Below are 21,391 nucleotides of genomic sequence, written 5' to 3'. Positions count from 1 at the left end.
AGCCTCTATGCAGACGACGTCATACTGTCGTTGGATGAGCCCATGACGGCCCTGCCGGCTTGCATCAAGGAGCTGGACTCCTTTGGTGCAGTCGCAGGTTTTAAAATGAATATGGGGAAATCTGTGGCTCTTGATATCTCCCTTCCACCGACTACCAGAGCGTATCTACAAGGCCGATTCCCCATGCATTGGTCGTCGGACTCGGTGCCCTACTTGGGGATCCAGCTGGCCCCTACCCTACCGGCCATGGTAACGGCTAACTACACCACACTGGGGAAGAAGATCCGGGAGGAGCTGGGCCGGTGGAACCGCGGCACTCTTTCCTGGCTGGGCAGGATAGCTGCCATCAAAATGACGGTCCTCCCCCAGGTTCTCTATTTGTTCAGGGCCTTACCACTCCAACCACCGATTGGATGGATTCCTCAGCTGCAGGCAGATCTATCGCGCTTTATCAGGCACGGGAAGAAGCCTAGAATGCGCAGAGCTCTCTCCATGTTGGCCCCCGAGGCAGGAGGGCTAGGAATACCAGATCTCCGTAGATACTTCTACGCAGCCCAATTACGCTATTTGGTGGAATGGAGCCGTTGGGAGTCAGATAAGCACTGGCTCTTCCAGGATCAGGCTGTGGCGGGCCGACCCCTGCAAGAAATTCCATTTCTCCGCCGGCCTCACCGACCTGCGAATCTATACACCTCCTTTGTTACCAGGGTACCCCTGCGGGTCTGGGATGCCACCAACCTCGCACATAATCTCACCACGTTCCCGTCGCCACTTACACCACTGGTAGACAACCCGGACTTCACTCCGGGGTTGGAAAAGGGGGCATTTACCCATTGGCGAGCGGCGGGTTGCCAAGCCCTGTGTCAATTGTATGGCCCTGAGGGTATTATTCCCTTTTGGCAGTTTAGGCAGGAATTCTCGTTTTCCGAATCAGAAAGACTCCGTTATATGCAGGCTCGCCACTGGTCACTGCAGCCACAGGTGCTGGAATCAGGCGACAGACGATTCCTACCATACGAGAAATGGCTTCTGACTCGCACATCGGACTCCAAATTGATTACAGAACTCTATAGGTTGCTGCAGCCTCTTTCCACACACCTCTATAATCCGGGGAGAGAGCGCTGGGAGCGGGAGCTGGGTCGAACGTTGAGCCACAAAGATTGGGAACAGATATACTACAGGGCACGACACTCAGCATACCACATGGGCCTTACTGACACTCTGACAAAGGTCTCCACTTATTGGTACTACACACCGGAGCGGGTTCATGAAATGGACAGTAGCAGGGAGAACACATGCTGGAGAGGGTGTGGAAGTGGGGGCACTTTGATACATATTCTGTGGGAATGCCCGCTATTAGAGCCCTATTGGAAGGAAGTGTTGGACGAAATTGACTCCCACTTTGATACAGAACTGCCACGTTTCACTGCATACACCCTGTTGGGGCTTCTGAATGGGTTGATGTACCCCCTCCGATCCCGCAGGGGCAGACAGATAGCTATTGCATTGGGTTCAGCCGTTCAGAACATCTTACTACATTGGCGCACTACCACGATACCATCACTCACGGGCTGGCTACACAGATTGTGGCATGTATTGGGCATGGAGAAACTATCACTCACGGTGGCGGGGGATATAGTGCAATTTCATGAGCTTTGGCAACCATTCCACTCACTACTACTCACTGAATTTAGGGAACTCACCTGTCCTAGATATCTTCGCCTCTTGAGGCTCACGGACCCAAATTGTGCCGAGCCCCTGAGTAACTGGGCGATTCACCCTTCCACTTGAGAGCGACCTTGGTGGTTGTCTTGGGAAGATTTGTACACTGGACGGGGGGAGGGATGGAGGGAGGGGGGGGGTAGGGGACCTGGGGAGTTGGGAGTTGGGTTGGGGGGGGGTGTTTGGGAAGGGAAGGTAACGATATACTGCAAACAATGCGTGTCTAGCAAGGCCACTTTGGGCTGGCCCGTGGTTGACCTATCCTCTGCAGATGTACCGCTGTGGGTGCGGCTGTGTCCACCCCACGCTAATGCTTCATACCTTCTGTATGTTTTTGTTTTTCTATGTTTTTTGCACTGAATAAAATACTTTAAACCTAAAGTGCAGCTAATGCAATATGGGCAGTACAAAATCAAGTGCATACTTCATCCCCACGGTTAGATCCAATGGGGCAATAATTAGTAATTGACTTAGAGCATTCGGGGCTGCGAGTATTAAATGGCAGAGCGGCTCAGGACCGCCCGCCAATCAGCACTTATCATGGCCATAAAGTTAGCTCCATTCAGGATTACACAATTGTTACACTACCACTCCTCGAACAAGTAAAAAGTAAAAACTTTTTAATAACATATTCCACAGATAGCGATCACTCCAGTCAACATCTTGAATTGCTAAATTCATGTCCAAGGCATTTGGAAGCTGTACCCCAGCTTGGAATTATATCAACGATAAACCTGAAAAGACTAAGATGATCTAGTAATACACTTCCCCAAATTGCTGAGAGAGCAAAGGAGCTGTGGACGTCCCAAGACTCACCAAACAGTAAGATGATGGAAACCTGGGATGCTTTCCTAACAAAGCTCCCCAAGGATGCTAAAACAATAAAATCATATCTAAATAAGATGCATAATCCACGAAGATTTCTGAGTCTGACTGCAAAAAACCTAGGAAAGTATACGCGCTGTCATAAGATAAACAAGGGGCAACAAAGTATCAAAATTGGAACAGGAGTGAATACATCAACTCAAAAAACAATACAAAAAACAAGTCTGGGAGAATAACAAATTGCAGTAGGACAATTTCTGGGTGAAACTTTTATATAACGCTAGAAAGTCCAACCCCAAAGCCTTTTGGGAACAAGTAAATTCCCTAGCAAGAACATCAAAATCGATCAGTATGACATGCGTCACTGAACAAGACTGGGTGTATCATTTAACTGCCACTTTCTCAATAACATCTGATAGAGTGAGCACCTTGCAGGTATTTTCATTTACTGAATATGCAAAAGAAAGAATTGCTTCTGTACAGTCAAGTTCAACCACCCATGCAGTGCAAGTACATACAAACGAGGTTGAAGGCAAAATTACAAAAGATGATAAATCAAATATCTTAAATAATTACCCTAAAGATTTTGGAAGTACAAATCATTTACTCACACATTTTGTCCATGATGAAATTGCAAACGTTATAGCCAAGGGCAGGCTTAACTGTGCTCCTGGCCTGAATGGTATACCACAAGCAGTATATAAACTAAACCCTAACTTCTGGGCTGTACAGCTGTCTCTCCTGTTTCACGAAGTGAGCACTTTAAATTGCCTGCCAGACAGGTGGGGAGGCTCAATAATAAATCCATTATTTAAGGGAGGGGAGCGAACTGACCCAGCAAATTATCGTTTAATTGCACTAATCGATGTCGAAGCGAAGTACTATGCCTCATTAATCTTGGCAGATCTAATTAGCTGGTCTAATAGCAATAAAATCATCCCAATTAACCAGTCTGGTTTCCGACGCGGCTCTAGTATCATTACAAACATATTATCGCTAGAATTGTTGGCAGAAAAATATTTACGACTGCAAAATAACTTGTTTTTATGCTTTATTGATTTTAAAGCTGCCTTCGATTGAGTTAATATAGGCATTTTATGGAAAAAGCTAAAGCAGTGGGGTCTGCCAGATACAATATTAAAACCGATCATGGAATTATACTCGGATACATGGATGCAGGTAAAAATAGCTAATGGGACGAGACTCTCAAGAAAAATCTATACGAAAGAAGGACTCGAGCAAGGGTGCGTTCTAGCACCTCATTTATTTAATCTATTCATGGCGGATTTGTCACCAAGACTTGATAAAATCAATTCACATCTTCCTCGTTTGGGAACTTTGCAGATTACTCATTTAGCGTATGCTGATGATATAGTCTTGGCAAGCCATACAAGAATCGGCCTCCAAAGAGCAACAGATGAGCTACGTATCTTCGCCAGGAAGAATTTGTTGGAAATAAATGCTGCAAAAACCAAGGCCATGATTATAAGTCGAACTATTCAAAAATTAACCTCATTTAAATTTGATAACTCGAATTTTGAAGTAGTGAGCAGCTACAAATGCCTAGGAATATATCTGGATAAATGATTAACTTACCGAATACAAACTGAGGCCACACAAAAAAAGGGAAACAGACTTACAGTCGCATTCTGTTCTATATCAAAAAGATTAAAAGGTCCCTCCCTCACTGCATTACTATCCATCATGAAGGCAAAACTACTCCCCACCCTTGCGTATGGAAGTGAAGTCCAGTTTGGGAAAGATGCTGGGGATCTGGATAGACTCCAAACGCGAGCATACAAAAAAGTTTTTTCACTTCTGTATAATGCCTCGCCTGCGCAGGTTCGACTAGAATTCGGTTTACAACAGCAACAGCTTCATAGAAGATATACCACGATTAGAGCCTGGTATAAAATTTGGCGTAATCGAGATAATGGAATCAATAATGCACTTTGGACTGCGTTACAAGATGATCCGCAGTCCGCCTATTATGCATATCTTCAAACTTCATTACAGGTCACAAACATCGCAGCTCTTTGGCAGAAGAACTTTCCTTATTCAACTTTCCAGCAAATCTTGAAGGGAGCAAAGCAACACTCATTACTTGAGGACAAGGCCACCCTGAGCATACAGGCACATGCATGGATGGTCTTGCAATCCTATGTAAAACTGCAACCGGTGGCATATTTGGATCAGCCATTTTCGTACCATCTAAAATCTAAATTCATAGCGATAAGCTTTTGTAAATTGCCATCAAATGTTAGACCAGCCAAGTTGGAAATATCAGGGCCCAAAATCTTGTTGTCTCTGTGGAGCACCAACGCAGGATTTTATTCACTTCGTTTGAATCTGCTCAGCGTTAGACGAGGATCGCCGGAAATTGTTAAGGAGTCCACTCAATACAAAAGGCGTTCGCTCTTGCAGAACTGCAATATTAAAATGCCTAGATCCGGAAGATCCACAGCTTAACTGTTGTTTTACCAAACTCCTAATTAAATATGAGGAAATATCAAATAAAGACTAGTGGCAAGGTTAAATGGTTACCAGATGTATTATTGGAGACTATGCTAAGTGGACCACTTACTCTTGAGGAACTGATATATCAAAAAGCTCCTAAGCAGCCTAGTCGACCCTTGATTAGCCTTAAAATCTAGTAAAAGGAACATTCAAAACAAGGCTAGCGGCCTGGTAAAATAGTTGTTTGATGTAACACTTGAGATATTGTTTTTAATATTCGGTAACTGTATTAAATATTTTGTTTACATTATATAGGAAGAAGTGTAAATATCAGGATAAGAAATAGTTTTATCTCTAGACAACACAAGAAGTGATATTTGTTTTAATATTGTTATTCTTGCGGTTTTAATTAACTGAACAATAATCTTATTTTGTACCATCGCTCCCCACTTCCTGCCCCCCCCCCCCCCCCCCTTCCCGCTCCACCACCCAAGTCTGGCAGCGCCACTATTGCACTTGTGCTCTGTTGTGCCCATTACCAACCGAATCTAGAGACTACTCAGGTCACAGTATTCACTATACAAAAGTTACAAGGATAAAAAGTATAGAAAGTATTCCTTTGTGCAATTGACAGCATTGCTATGTATATGTTTTGCTATTTTGATATACAATAAATAGAAATGGAGTTAAAAAACTATAGAAACTCGACATCTTGAAAAATGAGAATGCAAGATGAAGTAAACATGACATTGAATGCCTCAAATCCTATATAAGGAATCAATCCGTTTTTATGCCCGAAATGTTAAGGATCTGAATATGCCACCTTTTCAAAATCGGTTTTGAACTCCTGCCGGGTCAGCCCAACTTAAACGCCTGCCTATATAAACCCTGGTCTCGAACCGGAAGCTTGGAGTAAATGAAAGCCCCTTAGAATTGATAAACACATTGATTTGACGTGGCAAAGATGTTGAGTTGTGCCGTTATTATGGGAACGATTGTAAAAAGTAATGTGAATTATTTTTTATTGTAAAGTTTTGGAAGATGTGCAGAAGCAATTTTTAAACCCCTTCGTAACCCTTTCGCAAGTAGAGATCTTGATGCTAGTGATATGGGTCAACTTGCGAAGTGCAACATAGTATTGATATGTAGCAAAAGGTAATTATTGTAACCAAGTCAATAATTTTGAATGAATGCATTAATACTGAATGTAATTGTATAATAGTTTATTTAACGTAATACTATCCTTGTATGGAGTTGTTGGTGGTTTATGGTTGTTTTGGTATTCAAGTTCATGAGTGGCTGCAAGCGAAATGCTAAGCAGACTAAAAGATCAAATCTAAAACCATTTACAGGTCAATTCCACGAGGGCCCCTACCCAAAAATACTGAGCTGCCTTTCTGATGAGCCTCACCTGGCGCATTTAAAAGTGGTGCTTGTATCGGTGCAACCCAGGTCTTTCGAGTTGATTGAGCAAAATTCATGTTGGGTGAGTACAGTATTTGTTCGAATTACTTTATGAATGCATGAGTGTGAGAATATGTAAACTGCAGAGGAACTGTTTTTGTCTTATATGAACCCCAGACTTGGTACAGGGGGTATCAGTGATAAAACAGGGCGTTTTAGGGCCTTGTGAATTTGGTCTTTGATGTATCTATGTTTAAAGTGTTTCAGAGCTGTGCCCGGTAGCATGTTCTGCTTCAGTTGACCATGAGATGTCTATCTCTGTGTCCTAAGCTGCACCTGCGAATAACAGCATTTTGAAGGCTAGCCGTACGCAAGAGAGGTGTGAGCTCTGGTTCTGAAGTTGTACACACGATGAACAGCTAGACAGTGGAATGTATAACGATGATGGGTGGATTTAGCAGGCAGCACAGAGCAGTTGACATTAGGTTTGTCTAATTTAGAGGTGGTGAGGGATTGCTTACTCTAGTTATTTACCTATCTGGGTGGCGGGGGGGGGGGTAGAAAGTGGTGGAGAGGCTTTAGTGTGAAGGATGGAGGAGAGCTTCTAGATCTTGGATCATGTTCTGGAGGCAATGAACCTACTTCAGATGTCATGAAGGAGCAGTGTTGTTTTGCCCTGGCTTAATAGGAGACATGTGAGTGTCATCTAGACTTTTTCATTGTTCAAGCTTTTGTTTGCACCCATTCATTAGCCATTCAAGAGGAAATGCCCTTAATCATTTTGTACAACATGGTTCTGGCCGCTAGAGGAGGAGGAGGAGTGGAGTGGACTTAACCAAATAATTGTATGCATGCCACTGCTAAGCCCCCACAATAGCCTTTCAGATTTGATCCTTCCAAAGATGAAGCAAAGACTTCTTCAATTATCTTTGCCTCATCCTCTGGTAAGATCCGCCAAGATCAACCTGCCCTGTAAGAGGTGGGTGAAGGGACTACTTGGGGGTCAAGAATCAACAATCCAACAAATCCAGAAATCAAGGTCGAAAAAAAGTCAATGAGTTCTCTTTTTCAGTAGCAATCACTAATAATTTGAAGAAAGTACATAAAGGGAGACAGGAGATAAAGGGCTCTAACCATTTCAGTGAACATGAGTGAAGTATTATTTAGCATGCCCGCCTTTAAAAACCGTCTTCATATTTTGTATGTTAGGTTAAATTCATTTTATTATTCATCTGTATTTTCTATTTATAAATGTTGTCAACAGTGACAAGGTGGTGCTTTTGTCATAGGCAGAATAGTTGTATTGTGGTGAAGATGGTTGTTGATACTTGGGACAATACAATGACAGTCCATTAAATATAATTTAATAACACATGTTGACACGCTGTTGTCATTTACATTACGCATATTTACAGTTTCCTGAAAATGAAAGGATTTACTGGTCAAGTTCAATTCAACAATTAGATCCATATCGTTGGCTTCTGAGGTCAGAAACTTATCTCCCAGTCCACAAATTATCAAACATATCTTGTGGGGAACATTTACAAATTTAGAAAAATCGAGTCTTTTTAGTGGGACCCAGCCAAAATATGTCCAGCTTACTTATGAATGTAGCTGGATAAGGGTTGAAATTTGGGATGGGAGAGCAAAGTTACCGCAGAATGTAGTCGTTGTTTTGGAGCAAATACTTTATCAGCAGAGGGAGTCTCAAACTTAGGGCGTCGGAGTACCCTCTCCCAAAGATGATGGAGTACCCTCCTTTCCACAGCAAAGTTCCGCCAACATCATTTGGACTTGGATGGAACTTCAGTATGGCGGAGACTACTCCGTCTCCGCTGCCTACATTCATTCACCTCCGATGGTATGATGTAATGTAATGTAAAGGACACTTTTATAGCGCTCCTATCACTCCAAGGAGTATCTTGGCGCTCACCCAACCCAGATGGAGGGGTTGGAGGGAAAAGAGATGACTTACACTTTGCACTACACATTACACCAGCGCCCTGCAGGCAACATCAGTTAAAGAAAAGACCCAGGTTTTTAATGCTTTCCTGAATTGAGTTTCTTGGGTCAATGATCGTAAAGAGGGCGGGGGCTTATTCCAGGCCTTGGCGCCCAGTACAAAAAGGGATTTGCCACCTTTTGTTGCCAGCTTGAATCGAGGGATTGTGAGCAGATTCTGACTGGCAGACCTCAAACAGCGTGTTGAGTGATATCTTTTGAACCCATTACATAGGTATTTTGGTCCTTGCTGTTGAAATGCCCTGAAGGTGATTATAAGAATCTTAAAAAGAATCCTTTTACCAATTGGTAGCCAATGAAGCGCATTGAGTGCTGCTGAGGCTGAAGACCTACGGGGCCAACGTAATACAAGGCGGGCCGCTGCATGTTGGACCATTTGTAACCTATGGAGTATGGCTTTATTAGCTCCAGCATATAAGCCATTACAATAATCCAACCTAGAATTTATTAGGGCCACTGCGACCGTTTTTCTGGCCGGCAACGGGAGAAGATCAAAAAACTTCCTCAAAGCCTTTATAATCTGGAAGCACGTCCCAGCTACGGCCACCGCTTGATGTTTGAAAGACAGTTGATCGTCGAACTTGATACCCAAGTTACGAGCAGATGTAATTGTGTTGGGTGGGGGGCTTCTGCATCAGCAGGCCAACACATTTTTGGGGAAAACAGATTATGATTCCCAAATGGCAAGATTTCTGTCTTTCCAGCATTACATTTTAAATGATTGTCAGTCATCCATTTAAATGTTGCTGCTAGACACTCTTTAAGATCTTCCTCGGCCCCAGGCCGTTCCCTGTCCAACACCAGGATGAGCTGGGTGTCGTCAGCATATGATATTGTGCTGATCTGAAATGATGCGATCAGTTTCACTAGGGGTACCATGTACAGATTAAAAAGTACAGGACTTAGACTCGAGCCCTGAGGAACCCCGGAGCTGACGACCTTTGCTTCAGACTGGTATTGACCCAACACTGTGATGATAATGATGATGATGGAGTAAGGGCTGTCAGAGGTTTGTCCATGTGTCCATCTGCCCTATTAAGTGTAGGTGAACACATTGCAGGTTTTTGCTTTCACACAAATCCATACAAAACATGGCCGTATGTGAAAGAAAACACTTTCAAATTACCCCCATGCCATGGAAGAAAACTCAGATGGCGAGGGAGTCGTTTTTTTTTATTTCAAAAAACATAATCCTGCTTTTAGATTTTATTATTGAAAATAAAATAAAGATTTTTAAAGCTTAACATACAGCTCTGTCATGTAGACCAGGCACACAGCTATGTTATGATACTAGAGCCGTCTGAAAACTTTAAGTGCATTTACAGGAACTGTCGCCACAGAGATCGCTGGTTCATGAGCATCTCTAAATTTGGTGGGCTGTGAACCCTTGCCACGGTGTAAGCAAAGTACTCGGCGATGGTGCATACTCCATCCACTGGACTCTAAATTGGGCCCAAAACCCATCATGATGATGATACTGAACTGCTCAACCTACTGAGATATGGTAAAAGACCAAAAACCTCAAGGCAGAACAAGCTGCCCCGATATGCTGATTAATGGGCATGCTTTGGTGGAAGTATGAAAGCTTTAAACTTGCTTCAAGCTGTGGCACACAGGTCTCCAATGGGTCTGATTGGGTGTTCCTACGCTTATGGTGAGGAGCTGTGAGAAGACTAAAAAAGAAATTTGAACTGTATGATGTACATACGATGATTACATATTTTCTTGACCAAATCAGGCATTTCATGATCCACTGGTCTTCTATTGAGTCTTAGAGTTGTATATTTTTGGCTGATAATGTTTTATCACTGGCAGAGTGGCTTACCAATAATTGAAAATCTGCGTTTCATGTTTTGCCGATTTTGATTACCCCAGTTCAGGCAGGAGCCTTAGTGCTTAGATTTCTTTCGCTGATCTTCAAAGCTAGTAACTGGCCTTAGATCAGGCAGGCTCCCAGCTACAAGTAGTTACACTGAATATCTATGGGTCATCTGTTCTCACTTGACTCTTCAGATACTAGGTCAGTCAAGATTCTTACTACCTGGGGCTTCAGTAGGAGTCCAGTAGGACACGGAAGCAGGTAAAACACGTCCATGGGCCCTGGGAGAAGGTCTAGGGGTCAAGCTCAGTCAAGGAGTGACATGAGTGCAAAGGAGACAAGCTCTTCTCAACTTACTGATCTGTGAGCTCTGGTATTTCTTTCTTGATCCAAATGTGTCTTCAAGGATTTTGGGCCATTTTGGTAAAGGAATCCCATATTGTAAAGATGTAGATTTCCAACTTTGGGGCTTTCCAACTTTCCAAGCTGTACTAAACCTGATTTTGGACTCTCAAATTCTTTATACTTTCGGTCATCTTGAAGTTAGAGCAGAAGATGTGCGCCTCTGTTTTATGCTACGCTATTCCACAGAAAATTCCAGATAGCGGCCTTTTTGCAAAAGGACCCGTCTTTTATGTGAGGTAAGGATGATCAAATACTTGACATTGAAGTCTTTTAAACTATTTAAAGTGCCAAAGTGCACTCCAGTGTATTTCTGTGTTATTCATTTTGAGACGTTTTATGCAGAGGATGGGGTAAAAGGGCATCTCTCTCTACCACAAGAGAAGGGACAATAACTTAATCCCTCTCTTTGAAACGTATGGTTTTCAGTAAATAAATGCAAATGTGTAAACATTGATTTCTATCATTTTTTTTCAGAATGAATGTAATTCTTTGTTCCTAATTTAAAGCTCGCTGTTACTATTCATACATGTCAAACAGCAGATTAAAAAGTGTTAAAAAAGACAACAAGCTTTTTCCATCTATGCTCTTAGTATGAGGAACAACATCCTGTATCCAAAAGGACCGCCCGGCGCTGCTCCAGTTTAGGAATGTGTTGAAATCGCGCTTCTTTAAGGAACACTACATCACAATGCATTAACAGTCCACAAACCAGCTACTTCTCCTACCACTATCACTTGTTGACTTTTGTTCTGGACATTGACCATGTACAACATTCCACAGCCTTTTGGCAAAGACACGCTAGAGAAATATCCCATAAATACACAATAGATACTATTTCAGTTATTGCAATGTAACATCATTTTGATATTGTGTTAATTTGTAGTCCGCCTTTATTGTAGAGATGCTTTCACTACCAAAGTATTATTAATTAATATATTTGGAAACACAGACTTTCATGATTTTCAAGAACTTATTTTCTGATTGCTGATTGACAGCCATCGTATTCAAATTTCCAAAAGCATCTTTCAACCCTACCGAGCTTTTATGGAATGTTAGAGTGGTGCTACCATCTAAGTTTGCTACTCCAGGGTGCTGTCTGCCACTACCAGAAAAGCCTGCCCATCAAATTAAAATATTAATGAGAATAACTCATCATACTATTTGTGGAACGGATGCTGTTGCACCCTCTCATATAACATAAGAAGATAGAGGTAACGATGTTCCAAACCAAAATCAGGGTTAGAGGGTTAGTAGTGAACTGTGGTCCCGTGAATTTGGAGGTAGAGACACCCAACCAGGACAGCTGCTTCAAAAGGCCAGATTGGCAGAAGAGTATTCACAATTAATAGGTTCATAATTAAGGCTTCCAGTACTCCGCCTTTTCTTATTTTTACAGATAAATGCACACAGAAAAAATATGTTTTGTGCCTGTATTTATTTTTAAAGGCGGAAAAATACTGAAAATGATGCTTCTTATAAATGACATTTCATGCTGTCTTTCATGAACTCCAAGACAGCAGCTGAGCAGACACACAGCAGGGGAGTTAAAAAACAGGTTGAGATTTCCCTAAATACAGGCATATGTTAACAGATATTTGCAGTATAAAGCTGATATTTACCTGTGAGTTTATTTTTTTGATATAGTTGGCTGCTTAATTTGCTAAAACCCGACACCGCATCTAGCATTAAACTACAAGCGCATGTTTATCAGTTGAATAAATGTGAAAATATACCATTTTATGGCTCCATTTATTCTCAAAACAAAAAATCAGTATGGATAATTACCAAGAAGATTGCCAAACATTGAATATAGATAAATGCAGATGGAAATGTTAAACATAAATGCCATAAAACCGGGAGCCCTATTTTTAATACATGGATCGCGGCACTCCCAGTATAAAGGCCCAACTCTGATTTCCAGTTGTGACATCTCTGTCACCTGTAATAGCGAAATGACGTAGCTGCTCATCTTTAATAAGTTTTTGTAGATGAGTTGGGATCTTTTATGATCTGCTTTTAAAGTGATAGAATAAAGAAAAATTAAATTGAGTTGGGATGTTAGAATGCCTGCCGCTAGAGCCAGGAGCGACGGTGAAAGGCAGGTAACAGAACATTATTACAGCTGCAGTTTAAATTACGAAAATGAAAACAGTTTTTTACGTCTTCTGATCTATTTTTCTATATTGAAGACTGATGAGCAGAAGGGGGATTTTTTATGGCAACCTTCTTTTTTCCATTCTGTAATCTTTCTCTACATGTTTCTACATATGCGTAGCTACAGCAGTTTTAATCAAACTTACATTAAACTGACTGTAATAGATATGTGCAACAAATTACTTGGTGTGTTTAATTTTGCAATAAGATTCTACTTTTATTCTTTTTATCTGCAAACATACCAAACCAGTTCCTATGGAATATCAAGACATCACGGATTTAAGCAGTTTTTCAGAAGGGTGATGGTGTGGCCATGCATTATAAGGAATAAAATACCCACCACAGAATTCTGCGACCTTATAAAAGACCTTTGCCTTTGTTTTTTTGGGAAAAATTACCTAGAGAGAGCCACGTAAGTCATGCACCTGTGGACGCCTCTAGTTGTCTAGTTTTAAAAATGTGCAAGTATGCTAGGCTTCCCTAGGTGCCGGCTGAGCCAGGCCCCAACATCCACAACTACCTGGTCTGCAAAAAAAGGGTCAGTTTTGAGTAGAAAAATGTGATGTATCTGTGTTGCGTTTTGGGCTCTTTTCCTGTCAAGAGCACAATTCCTACGCTCATAAGTGGCAGAACATTTTATTGTGGTACTTAGGAGAGTGCTAGGTGGAAGGATGTTTATGGCTTCCTGCTCATTCCAGAACTTTCCATCTCCGAAACGTGAGAAAAATGTGTTTTTAGTCAACGTTTGTGGTTTACAAGGGATTCTGGGTAAAAAAGTACCTGGTGAGAGTCACACAAGTCAATCCACCCCAAATTCTTCCAGGTGTCTAGTTTTAAATTAAGTGCAAGTTTGCTAGGTTTCCCTAGGTACCAGCTGAGTCAGGGCCCAAATTGCACAGCTATCCTCTTTGCAAAGAAAGGGTCAGTTTTGAGTGGAAAAATGTGATGTATCCCTGTTGCATTTTAGGCCACTTTCAGTTGCGGGCACTAGGCCTACCAATACAACTGAGGTATCATTTTGCTCTTGAGACTCAAGGGAATGTTCGGTCGTCGGAAGTTTGTGGCTCCCAGTAAATTCCAGAACTTCCCAGCACCGAAATGTGAGGAAATTTGTTTTTTTTAGTCTAAGTGTGAAGTTTACAAGGGATTCTGGATAAAAACCAGGGTGAGAGTCACTCCACACTGGATTCTTCCACGAGTCTAGTAATAAGAAATGTGCAAGTTTGCTAGGTTTCTCTAGGTGACGGTTGATCCAGGGCCCAAAATCCATAGCTACCCACTTTGCAAAAAAAAAGAGTACGTTTTGAGTGAAAAAACATGATGTATCCATGTTGCGTTTGGGCTGTTTCCTGTTGTGGGAACTAGACCTACCCACACAACTGAGATACCATTTTTATTATGAGACTTAGGGGAATACTGGATGGAACTAAGTTTGTGGCTCCCGGCATATTGCAGAACTTTCCATCACAGAAAAGTAAGGTAAATGTGTTTTTAGTCAAAGTTTGAGGTTTAAACAGGATTCTGGGTAAAAAGACCTGGTGAAAACTATGCAAGCACCCCACTCTGGATTTCTCTAGGAGCCTAGTTTTCAAAATGTGCACGTTTGCTAGGTGTCTCTAAGTGCCAACTGAGTTAAGGCCCAAAATCCACAACTACGCACTCTGCAGAATTAGGGTCAGTTTTGAGTTGAAAAATGTGATGTATCCATATTGCGTTTTGGGCCAATGCCTTTTGCGGGCACTATGACTACCCACACAAGTGAAGGACTATTTTTTGGGGTCTCACAGCTCAAGGCTGCAAACCTGTATCGTACCGTGAGCTTAAAAACAAAACTACGTATTGGTTGAACGAGAATAGACCTCTGCCAAGCCAACTTGACGGTCAGTTTCTCCATGTTAGAAGGGTTAGCTGGATTGGTAACAGGTATAAAGACACATTGGGAGATTGTGTTTTGGTCAATTTCAGGGACACAAGGGTCGCAAGATATATCTGCAATCAACATTATGGCCGTGGTAGCACAGGAATTGGCACACATGACCTAAGCTACTTTCATTTGCAACCAGCACGACCCCTGAATGTTTATCATAAGCTCTGGGGTGGAAGGCAAGGCGGGCCCTACCCTAATACCCATCGCTTCCGTATGGCCCCTGTTCCTAACGCAGGCCTAGAGGCCCATGGGATGGTTCGTGGCTGTTGACATGGTGTTCATCTCCCTGTCAAAAGGCCATCATTCATAGCAGATATGTCGAGGTATAGAGAATCAAGTGAGTCTAGTGTTTCACGTGGGCTCACCCATCTCCTTGACACCTTTTCTTCTCTTAACGCCTCTACCCCTGCAGATTGGCCAGCTTCTAATATTTCTTCAACCCAGAATAGCTGCAGGTCTGTTGCGTCAGAGAGCACGCTATTGGAGACTCAACCCAGGTTCAGTATGTTAACTATACAGCCCATCCTGGAGCCAGCTGTAGCTGACCCTGATGTAAGGATCCTCAGCTGGAATTTAGAGGGTATCTCCAGAAAGTTAGATCTCCCCGAATGGAATACTCTGAGGCTTTCGGGATATGTGTCTTTCAAGAGACCTGGAGTTTGGAGCCTTGTCATAAGGTTGGCTATACCACCTATTTTGTACCAGCAGTCCCCTCCCGTACAGGGAAAGGTCGCCCCTTGGGAGGTCTTCTTATATGGGTTATCATTTTTCTGGGTTGCCAAATTGTGCAAAACGAAACCAACTCCCCAGACATACTGAGAATTTCTGCTAGGGGGCCCCAAAAAATGCGTACTTTGGAAATATTCAATGTTTATGCGAGGGGTACTAAAGGTTGCTCTCCATCCCCCACTGTCGCTATCATTGAAGACGAACTCGGGCGGTGTCCCGAAAGTATGCATGTCCTGGTCGCAGGGGACTTTAATTGTACATTCGAGCCCCTTGCGGCAGAGGACATCCTGGACATTTTCGAGGAGGACGTGAGGAGAGGTATACACCCTTTAACGATCCAACCCATAAAGAGGTGGTCCCAACGGGCCATTCAGCTGAACACCTTAACCATGGAATTCGGATTAAGAGCAGGAAATGGCACATCCATCTCAGACCCTTTGGGAGCCCATACATATAATAGGGTAGACCACTCCTCTAGGATAGACTACATGCTCCTGGACTTCAAGCTCTGGTGCTTTATGCACGATATGGAAGTCTTGTCAACTGTGGACAGTGACCACAATCCGCTCTCCTTGACTTTTTACTCTTTGTGGTCGCGAGTATATGGTCCGGCAGTGACAACCAAAATATTGTCAACCTCGTAAGTTTATCCATCTAACTGTGGGAGGCGCCTAAAATGGTGTAAAGTTGCTCTGGATGAGGGAAAAGTCCAGAAGATAGGGGCCCTTCTGACAGTAACCCAGACCAAGTTGGACAATATCACTTTGGGTTCTCCGGAAGTATCTGCACTTTTTTGTGACACCATTGATGCATTGGGCAATTTATTTATAGTGCAAAGCAAGGGTCATTCTCTAGGGGGTCGCCAGAGACCTAAGGGTAACTCGGGTTGGTACTCTAAAAGATGCCGGCAGATGAAATCTGCATTAATTAAAGCAGTTAAACGGAAGTGCCCCGAGAAGATCCGGCTGGCTAGGAAAGATTATAAGCTGTCCATTAGTGACGCGAGGAAAGATTGGGAGGACCAGTACTGGCAGGACCTAAAGGAAGCTAGTGCGGGGAGAGATCCGAGTGGGTTCTGGAAGCTAGTAAGGGCTAGGAATAGACCCGATAACACTCTTATCACCTGTAATATTACTGGCCAAATGTGGTTTGATCACTTTTGGACTCTATATACCTCCTACCCGGATGCTAGGCAGGGGCCGGCCATACCATCTCTAATGGACCCCATAGGGGAGCGCGAAGCCCATTCTTTCACAGCCAAGGAAGTTGAAAATGTGATCAAATCCTTAGTACCACATAAAGCAGCAGGCCCAGATGGGATACGGGGGGATTTACTTCGTCTCCATTATATCGAATGGGGGAGGATTATCTCATCTTTACTTAATGCCATCAATACTGGTGTGGCAATCCCTGACTCGTGGAAGGGGGCTGAGGTCGTCCCAATCTTTAAGAAGGGGCGCTGGGACGACCCCACCAATTACCGCCCAATAAGCTTAATCGATTCTACACAAAAAGTCGCTGGCAAGGTGGTTCTTGGGAGAGTGTTCCAGTGGGTTGACGACAACAATATCCTTTTGGACTTCCAAGCAGGGTTCAGGCCTGGTACAGGGACCATCAGCAGGCATTTAGATTACCGCTCATATACTGGAAAGTGGTCGTACTAGGCAAAGGCAGTCTTTATCTTGCTTTTATTGACCTAAAGACTGCCTTTGACCTGGTGCCCAGGGATCGCCTGTGGGGGTATTGTCCGAAATGGGGATGCCTGTGTATATTTTGTCAACCCTGATGAGGCTCCACATTGGAAATTTTGACCTGGTGAGGTGGGGTACTCAGGGCCAGAAGACCAATAAAATTCCAGTGAATAGGGGTGTCCGCCAGGGTTGTGTTCTTGCCCCCACTCTGTTCTCACTTTATGTGAACGGCGTGGTGGATCACATTCTGAAAATTCCATCTGATGCACCTTCCCTGGCGGGCAAGCGAATGCCAACCCTCCTATTCGCTGATGACACCCTCCTCATTTCCAAGTCCCCTGTGGGTCTACAGTGTCTTCTGGACAGTTTTCAGTCCTTCTGTACCTGCAGGGGGCTTATAATTAATACTGACAAGACCAAATACCTGGTGCTGAACCCCCCTAAAAAACTTGGACGACCACCAGCCCTGAACCTTGTGCCCCTTGAAAGGGTTGAGGAATTTGACTACCTAGGTATCCGCCTATCAGACTCCGTGCAGAAGATGTTACTAAGCCACAAAAGGGTAATGGGGGCACTTCTTAAAGAACAGCGCTCCTCCTCAACTAAACCAATCGCCCCGGTCATAGATATCTATAAGGCGAGAGGAGTTAGCGCAGCACTCTATGTGGCAGAACTGTGGGGATCATGTAATTTAGACCACCTATCCAGATCTGAGAATAAATTCTTGAAGGACCTGATGGCCCTCCCACAGAGTACCCGCGCGTTACCTTTGCTCCTTGACATGGGGTGCCGTTCAATTAAGGACCAGGCTCAAATCCGACCACTACTATTATGGGCCCATCTATGGGGAGTCCCAGAATTAGCCAAATATGCGGACGGGTTGTTGGAAGTACAGTCCATGCCGGGTTGGTCCAAAATCAAGTGGCTCAAAGATGTTAAATTCCTGCTAGGAGAGCTAGGGCTAGAGGATGCCTGGGTATCTAGATCTGCTCCCCCCAAAGCCGTCCTTAAGAACCTTTACTGGAGCTGGGTATCCAGCAAAAGTAGCTCTGACTCAAAACAGGGTAGAGTAACTGCTGAGTTTCTGAGGATTAAGGATGTGGCAGTTAGGGAACCCTACCTTGATATCATTATGAAGCCAATCGATCGGGCATTGTATTTTAAATTCAGGGTAGGAACCCTTCCAGTGGGCGAATTTACTTTCCCCTTCCAAACCTCACCCTTTTGCCCAATTTGTACAACTAGAGTAGAGTCCGTTGCCCACATTTTGTTTGAATGCCCGGCATACAAACCACCGAGAAACAGTTGGTTAAAACCAATATGTAGAGAACTAGGCACTAGACATCACATTGTAGCACTGCGAATCCTGATGTCAGATACTCGGCCTGTTTGTATGCGGACTGTCAAAATTTTTAAGATGGGCTTGGTCCATCAGATCTAAAAGGCTTAATGAAATTATATAATCTAGTGTTTTTATATCAAAACTTTTTTAAAGAATTTTTAATTGCACATGTATATTATTTTTAACCAACTTGTTATTTGAGTATTGTACCAGTTGTGGATTCATAGTGTGGATTCAAAGTTGATGTACTATGTTATGCTTTTTAAGATATGTTTTATCGAAATAAAGCCTTATAAACTACAAACATTTTTATAAAGGAGACTTGGGGGAATGTTTGGTAGAAGGAAGTTTGTAGATCACCACAGATTCTAGAGCTTACCATCACAGAAATGTGAGGCAAATGTGTTTTTTTTAAGTCAAAGTTTGAGGTTTGCTATGGATTCTGAGTAAAAAAGACCCGATGAGTGCCACGCAAGTCATCCTAACTTTGATTCTCCTAGTTGTCTAGGATTCAAAAATGTGCAAATTTGCTTGGTATTTCCTAGGTGCCAGCTGAGCTAGGGCCCAAAATCCATAGCTACTCACATTGGTAAAAGGGCCTGTTTTCAATGGAAAAATGTGATGCCTTTATGTAGTGTTTTGGCTGATTTTCTGGCATGGGCACCAGGCCTACCCACACAAGTGAGGTACCAATGTTATCGAACGAGATGTGGGAGCATAAAATAGTGGAACATTTGTTATTGCCAATTGGATTTTGCTGCAATTTTGCCTTCCAAATGTAGGCCACTGTGTGAGAAGGAAGACATTTTGAAAAATTCCCTCTAAATCATATCCTAGTACATGTACCCACAAATTCAGTTATGTACAAATAACCACTGCTCCTAAACTCCTTGTCTTGTGCCATTTCAGAAACACATAGGTTTACTTGATACCCATGTTTCACCATTGAATTGGTCTATACTTGGTACACAATGAGAAAACATTGTACAGTGCAACTCAGTTGTTGGCTCTGGGTACCTTGTGTTCTTGGAGAATCTACAAACTTTATATGTCCCTGCAACCAGATGTTGGAAAAAAGGACGCAGATTTGGCTAGGATACTTTACGTGAAAAAAGTTACAGAGCCCTGTTGGAACTGGAACTTTCTGGTTGGCTGAATGGATGCCCCATACAGGCAGAATCTACCGCTCCTGTCAAGGGTGGGTGATTACACTCGCTGTATAACCTGTGCTCAAGTCAAGTCAAGTCAAGTCATAAAATTTGTATAGCGCACTACATACCCAGAGGGTTTCAAGGCGCTTAGGAAGGGGAGGAGGATTATTTGTCAAATATCCACGTTTTAAGCTGCTTTCTGAACGCTAGGTGATTCTGGGTGAGGCGAAGGTAGGCGGGGAGTGAGTTCCATGTTTTGGCCGCCAGGTATGAAAAGGATCTGCCTCCCATGGTGGTCTTGTTGATGCGAGGTACAGTGGCGAAGGCTTGGCTGGAAGAGCGAAGTTGGCGGGAGGGGGTGTAGAAGGACAGTCGAGAGTTGAGGCAATCTGGTCCGATGTCGTAGAGTGATTTGTGTGCGTGGGTAAGTAGTCGGAAAGTGATCCTCTTATTGACGGGTAACCAGTGGAGGTCTTTCAGGTGAGCAGAAATGTGTTCGTTGCGTGGGATGTCTAATATGAGTCTGGCTGAGGCGTTTTGGATTCGTTGTAGTTTCTTCTGGAGTTTAGCGGTGGTACCTGCGTAGAGGGTGTTTCCGTAGTCCAGTCGGCTCGTGACTAGAGCGTGGGTGACTGTTTTCCTTGTTTCGGAGGGGATCCAGCGAAAGGTTTTTCTGAGCATGCAAAGAATGTTAAAGCAGGAAGAGGATACGGCGCTGACTTGTCTGTTCATTGAGAGTGAAGAATCCAGGATGACGCCAAGGTTCCGTGCGTGGTCTGTCGGGATGGGTGCTTTTCCAAGGGCTTCCGGCCACCAGGAGTCGTCCCATGCAGAGGGGGATGTGCCTAAGATGAGGACTTCTGTTTTGTCTGAGTTCAGTTTCAGACGGCTTTGTTTCATCCATTCGGCGACTTCTTTCATTCCTTCGTGTAGGTTAGTTTTGGCGGTGCTGGGTCCTTGGTGAGAGAGAGGATCAGTTGAGTGTCATCCGCGTAAGAGATGATGTTGAGGTTGTGTTGGCGGGCGATGGCCGCAAGGGGGCTCATGTAAACGTTGAAGAGGGTGGGACTGAGTGAGGATCCTTGTGGTACCCCGCAGATGATTTCAGAGGCCTCGGACTTGTATGGTGGGAGGCGGACTCTCTGGGTTCTTCCGGTGAGGAATGAGGTGATCCATTCCAGTGCTTTTCCTTGGATTCCGATGTTTCTGAGGCGTTGTAAAAGGGTGCTGTGGCAGACTGTGTCGAAGGCTGCGGAGAGGTCGAGGAGGATGAGGGCGACTGTGTCTCCATTGTCCAGTAGAGTTCGAATGTCGTCTGTTGCTGCGATGAGGGCGGTCTCAGTGCTGTGTTTGGCTCGGAAGCCAGATTGTGAGGGGTCGAGAGATTTGTTGGCTTCGAGGAAGGCGGCGAGCTGGTTGTTGACGGCTTTCTCGATGACTTTGGCCGGGAATGGAAGAAGTGAGATGGGGCGGTAGTTTTTGAGTTCGGTGGGGTCTGCTGTTGGTTTTTTCAGAAGGGCGGTGAGTTCGGCGTGTTTCCAGCTTTCCGGGAAGGTAGCGGAGTTGAAGGAGCAGTTGATGACGTCTCGAAGGTGCGGAGCTATGACGGAGTCTGCTTTGTTGAAGATGTGGTGAGGGCATGGGTCTGTGGGGGATCCGGAGTGGATGGAATTCATCAGGCGGATGGTGTCCTCAGTGGAGATTGGGTTCCAGTCGTTAAGGGTGTTTACGGGGGGAAGATGG

At 43.8% G+C, this 21,391-nt stretch overlaps 1 protein-coding gene across 1 annotated transcript in view; it reads left to right on the top strand.

Moving 5' to 3' along the window:
* Window positions 1–21,391, top strand: part of RPH3AL (rabphilin 3A like (without C2 domains)) — a 1,157,680-nt gene that overhangs the window by 112,222 nt on the left and 1,024,067 nt on the right. The window contains exon 2 of the mRNA XM_086954990.1: window positions 6,357–6,490. The gene's annotated coding sequence lies outside the window, so the exon portion shown is untranslated. The remainder of the gene's footprint in view (window positions 1–6,356; window positions 6,491–21,391) is intronic.

Source organism: Lissotriton vulgaris, chromosome 2_1 (genome assembly GCF_964263255.1).
Source record: "Lissotriton vulgaris chromosome 2_1, aLisVul1.2, whole genome shotgun sequence".
In the NCBI taxonomy this organism is placed as follows: domain Eukaryota; kingdom Metazoa; phylum Chordata; class Amphibia; order Caudata; family Salamandridae; genus Lissotriton; species Lissotriton vulgaris.
The sequence above is the reverse complement of the archived record's forward strand: the minus strand, read 5'-3'. Positions and strand labels throughout refer to the sequence as shown.